The sequence below is a fragment of the Staurois parvus genome, unplaced genomic scaffold (genome assembly GCF_062004578.1).
Source record: "Staurois parvus isolate SC_StPar_1 unplaced genomic scaffold, SC_StPar_1.0 ptg000152l, whole genome shotgun sequence".
Classification (NCBI taxonomy): domain Eukaryota; kingdom Metazoa; phylum Chordata; class Amphibia; order Anura; family Ranidae; genus Staurois; species Staurois parvus.
Genome location: NW_028317948.1, coordinates 3380844 through 3386922, shown reverse-complemented (window position 1 = coordinate 3386922; position 6079 = coordinate 3380844).

The window sequence follows — 6079 nt, the reverse complement described above, 5'->3', positions numbered from 1 at the left end:
ATCACATAGGGAACAAAAAGTCTCTTATGTGAAATAATATTTTGTTTAGACAAGTTCTCTTTAATGAAGCATTGTGGGTGTTTTAGACTGCTAAGATCTCACCTGCCTTTTTGTTGAAGCCAATGGAGCACAAACTATGCTGGATTAACTTCTCCCCTGGCCACAAGGACCGGGACCTTTTACACATTGCTTCCAGGTTCATTCTAGCTAGGAGAGGTCCTCCTACCCTACACTCAGCAATGCCCACCATGCAGTTCCCAGAACTGCAGGTGGGACAGCGGAGCTCGGGAAGCATGCTGTGGGAGGATATCGACCCAGGGGGTGAGGCACAATCTGAGGGTCATGGAAAACAATTGGGGAGCTGTATAGCTCCTAGTGGTGAGAGTGTAAGATCACCACTGCCACCACCGTAAGCCTCACATGGGTGGTAATAAAAGGGTTCAGCCACACAATCACACAAGTGAGCTTTGGTGGCCATAATGGGAGGTAAAAATGACCTGATCTATTTGACTTTCAGTGAGTCTGTACAGGAGGGGGGTATTTATAAAAAGGTTGCATAGCAATTTGCCCAGCAAAAGTGCATTTACATGCACTATTCAGTGAGAATGGGGCAAAAAATGAATGTCATTGGGCTATTTTTTGTGCTGGATAAATGTTTTTCATTGATTTAACCACTTCAATACCACTTTTAACCACTTCTTGCCCAGGCCAATTTTCAACTTTCATTGCTCTCACACTTTGAATGACAATTGCGCAGTCATGCAACATGGTACCCAAACTAAATTTTTAGCATTTTGCTCACACAACTAAATCTTTCTTTTGGTGGTATTTTATCACCACTGTTTTTTTTTTATTTTTTGTTAAATTAACGAAGAAAGATTGAAAATGTTGAAGAAAAAGCACGTTTTTCTTGTTTCTGTTATAAAATTTTGCAAATAAATACTTTTTTCCCTTTTTTTACGATTTGTTTTTTTTCAATAACACATTGTGACCAGAGTAGTATAATGTTACCATATTGACACTGTACTACTCTGGGGAAGTGATCAGTATTTTTTTGCAAACATTATGATTGCTTATAAAACTAGAAAAGCTACAATTTCTGGGGAAATCTTGTGAAGTGTTCTTGCATCCACCAGTAGTCTAGGGCTTGAAAATGAGGGAGTGATGGCAGTTTAGAAATCATGTCCTGATTTTTCAGCTCACACACTAGCTTTTGTCACTCTGCTGCCTGCTCACGCACCTGGGTTCCTATGGCAACTCACTCTACAGCAAGGGCAGAGAAGAGCGGTTAAAAACAAACTGCTCCAACTTGCTCACGTCACTGGCGGTTGCCATCTTCAAACGGTTGTAGTTTAAAAATTATAACTCCTACACTGAATTGTGGGAATCACAAGACCCAGACCTACATTTTGATGCATATTATGTCTCTGAAATATTAAAAATGAAGGCACAGTCGCAGTTTAGAAATTGCCCTTCAAATTTGAGGTGGCTACAGTGGAGTTTCAATGAATGTCAATGGGCACAGCGTGAGTTGCAAACAAATGGTCATATTGTGAAAACTATCAGGACTATGGCTTAGCCGTGGACATTTTTAGTGGCAGCAGGGATAGCTGAACGTTTTGATATAAGATTTGTGTAGGTGGGCTTGAAAATGAGGGAGTGATGGCAGTTTAGAAATCATGTCCTGATTTTTCAGCTCCCACTCTAGCTTTTGTCAGCTCCCACTCTAGTTTTGAACATTCCGCCATTCATTCCTATGGGACCAATATTTTGCCGATATTTCGTGAACCATTCGGTGAAACGTTCCACAAAGTAATAGCACACCAATCGGGAACAATCCGCACGTTTCGATATATTACTGTCTATGTAGTGTAAAAACTGTGGGAGGAGTTAGGATGGGAAATTTCACTATAATATTAAGAATATATATGTGAGATAACAGTAAGTGGTCTTGCCATGCAAGAACACTTAATTTTGCAGATAAATAATTGTTCTTCATTAATTTAGGCCCAAGATGTATTCTGCTACATTTCTTTGGTGAAAATAACCCAAATCACTATTTATTATTTAGTCTATAGGAAAGTTAGAGTCCACAAACTATGGTTTATATCTGAAAATTGATCAATCCTGAAATACTGATGGCCAATCTAATTTCTTGAGGTCCAAAAATGACAGGACGGTACAGATATCCCCCGAATGATCCATTTTTGCAAAGTAGACAGTCCAAGGTAAGTATTTAGTAAGAGGCATGGAGAGTTTTTTAAGTTGTAATTTTTTGTCATATTTTTTTGAAAATGAAGTTTTTTTTTCAATTTTTAAAACAATTTGTATTATTTTTTAATTTTGTTATTACTTTTTTTTCTTTTTTTTTTATGATTTGTTTTGTTCAATAACACACTGTGACTAGAGTAGTATAATGTTACCATATTAAGGACGTGATCAGTAATTTTTTTTTAAACATTATGATTGCTTATAGCAAAGAATTTCTTTGCTATATGCAAGCATTTAACTGAAAGAAATCAATTAATTCAGTTTTTTTGTGTTGTAATTAGCTGTGATTGGCCACAGCTAATCACATGACACAGATGGGCTGTGATTGACCCAGTCTGTACATGTGATCACTGTCTCCAATCACAGCTAGTGTCACAATTGTATATAATGGATGGGATAAAAGAAAGCCATTCATTGTTTACAATTAAGACTAAATGTTACTTGGCCTATAAAGTGCCACATCCCAATAATTAGAGTTAAAACAGAAATTTGACATGGTGGGACTTTGAAGGCACAATACAACTGTTTTCATAAAATAAAAATTTTATAAATACACTCACAATAAAATTATTTTTAACATCAAAATGTGTAATTAAAATCACAGTTGCCTTATGAGTATCCACTCAAGATACATTATATATCATAAGTTACAGGTGTCAATTCTCTGAAAACTCAATGCATTTCTTGAATTTTATCAGAGATGATTTAACACTATATCTAAAGAGATATGTATATCTTGTTAGTATGTATTAATGCATCCTGCTCTGTGTCTATGCATTTTGGATATTATTTACTTGAATGTGTCCAAACAGAAAAGAGCAAAAATTTTAACAGATGAGCCAATGTCAGAGGTTCGGAAACGAAGGCACATGTAGATATACAAAATCATAAACTCATAAACTTCTTGAGGGGCATACAACGGCCCTGTTGATAATATATTTCCTTAGGCTTGGTGAAGGAAAGAGGAGGTATGCTTATCGGGCATCTGCAATGTAAAATAACACAAGAGAGTATTTGTTGTTATTACATGTGTCACCTTTTTGCGAACCACTGTATTTATACATGTTGATCATATCCCCCATTAATCTCCTCTTCTCAAGAGAGAAAAAATTCAGTTCCTCTAATCTTTCCTCATAGCTGAGCTCCTCCATGCCTCGTATCAGTTTGGTTGCCCTTCTCTGTACTTTCTCCAGTTCCCCAATGTTCTATTTGTGAATTGGTGCCTAAAACTGAACTGCATATTCCAGATGAGGTATAACTAATGATTTGTACAGGGGTAATATGATATCTCTCTCTCTGGAGTCTATACCTCTTTTAATACAAGAGAGGATTTTGCTCACTTTAGAAACTGCAGCTTAGCATTGCATGCCATTATTAGGCTTGTGATCTACCAGAACTCCCAGATCCTTCTCCACCATTGATTCCCCCAGTTGTACTCCCCCTAGTATGTATGATGCATGCATATTCTTTGCCCCCAAGTGCATAATCTTACATTTATCAACATTAAACCTCATTTGCCACATAGTTGCCCAATTAAACAGTGCATTGAGGTTGGATTGTAAATTGGAGACATCCTGTAAGGATGTTATTCCACTGCACAGCTTGGTGTCATCTGGAAAGACTGAAATGGGATTTTTAATCCCAGACCCTATATAGTTTATAAATATATTAAAAATTAAGGGTCCCAATACTGAACCTTGGGGTACACCACTGACAACCCAAGACCATGCAGAGTATGAATCATTAACCACTACTCTCTGAATATGATCTTTTAGCCAGTTTTCTATACATTTACATACAGATTTTTCCAAGCCCGTAGACTTTACCTTACACATTAGCCGTGTGTGGGGAACTGCGTCAAACGCTTTTGCAAAATCCAAGTATACCACGTCCACCGCCACCCCTCTGCCCAAGGTTTTACTCGCCTCCTCATAAAAAGAAATCAGATTTGTTTGACAACTTCTGTCTTTCATGAATCCATGCTGTCCGTTGCTTAAAATATTTTTTTTCCAGCAAGAACTCATCTATGTGGTCTTTTATTAAACTCTCCAGTATCTTCCCAACTATAGAAGTTAAACTAACAGGTCTATAATTACTTAGTAAATATTTTGACCCCTTTTTAAATATTGGCACCACATTGGCCTTACACCAATCCAGTGGTACTATGCCAGTCATTAAAGAGTCCCTAAAAATTAGAAACAATGGCTTTGAAATGACAGAGCTCAATTCTTTAGGGACCCGTAGGTGTATGCCATCCGGCCCAGGTGCTTTATTCACCTTTATTCTGTTTAAATATTTCTGGACCATATCAATTGTGAGCCAACGTGGATCATCTGGAGCTGTGTCAATACCATGCCCGTTATGGACAAGAGCTCCCCCATGCTCCTTTGTATACACAGAGCTGAAGAAGGTATTTAATAAATTTGCCTTCACTTTGTCCCCAGTCACCCACTCTAGATTACTTTGTAAAGGGCTTACATGCTTGGACCGAACCTTTCTATTATTAATATAATTGAAGAATTTTTGGGGTTTGTCCTGCTGTATTTTGCAATCTGTCATTCATTTTCAATTTATTTCCTTTTTGCATATTCTGTTATATTCTTTGTAATTATTAAACAATGATAACGTTCCTTCATTTTTATATTTAATAAAAGCTCTTTTCTTATTATCTATAGCTTTTTTAACTTTGGCCGTAAGCCGCATAGGTTTGATTTTTAGCCTTTTAAACTTGTTGCCCATGGGAATATATTTTGCAGTGTGTTCACATACAGCCTTTTTGAATAACTCCCAATAACAGATATTTGTTTCTATTCGGCAGACTAAATACCTTTGAGGCCCTCCACTTCCTGGTTCTTTGCCTAGGCAAGGATGACGTAGGGTTGGCCTCCATTCAGCAGAGTATTTTAGTTTTGTGCTGCCCTAGGCAAGCATAAATCGGGCACCCCCCTATATAAATGTGTCCCACCCCTTCCTGTTTAAGATCCACACATTCAGGACAGGAGAGGAGGGGGTAAGCATGACAGGATGGGGGCAGCTGGACAGGTGTGAGGGCGGCGTGACAGAATAAAGGAAGTGGTATAGGAGGGAAGCAGCCTGACGGGGGGAGTGCAGGATAGGTGGGTGCAATGGGACAGGTGGGGGGCAGTGGTACAGGAGGAAGCAGCAGTACAGGTGGGGGGCAGCGGGACAGGTGGGGGGACAGCAAGACAGGATGGGAGCAGCTTCAGGGGGGGCAGCTTGAAAGGGGAGGGACAGCGTGATGGGGGGCAGCGTTAAGGGGGGCATGACAGAAGTGGGGAAGAATCAGTCCTCCAAGCTCTTACGTGTCTGGCAGCGGCTCCTCCAGATGGTGTCAAGGATCTGGTGCCAAGAACGATAGCTGAGCTCCTCCCCTCTGACCTCATCCTCTTCTTCCTTCTTCCTCCTCCTCCATAGGCCCTCCACTGACACACCCTGGCCGTACCCATCCCACACAGCCCAGCGCACACTGTAGATCCTGACTGGAGCCTGCCTGACAGTGGGCCCCAGCCCCTAACTGCTCCCTGTTCACACTGGGGATCTGGTCACCACTCCGTCCTCCTCTGCAGCCAGGTCTCCCTACTTGTGTGTTGGCTGTCCCCACCTTATGGCGGCCCTGCCGCTCACACCCACATGTCCCTTCTGCCTGGGGGTGGCGTCAATCCCCTGTAAAATGCTGTCCAAGGCAAATGCCTAGATATGCCCCTGAGTGCTGTGGCTCCTGTTGCTGGTTCCTATACCACTAAAGTATACAACAGCAAACCACAATGCTCAGAGGGAACCAGGTATT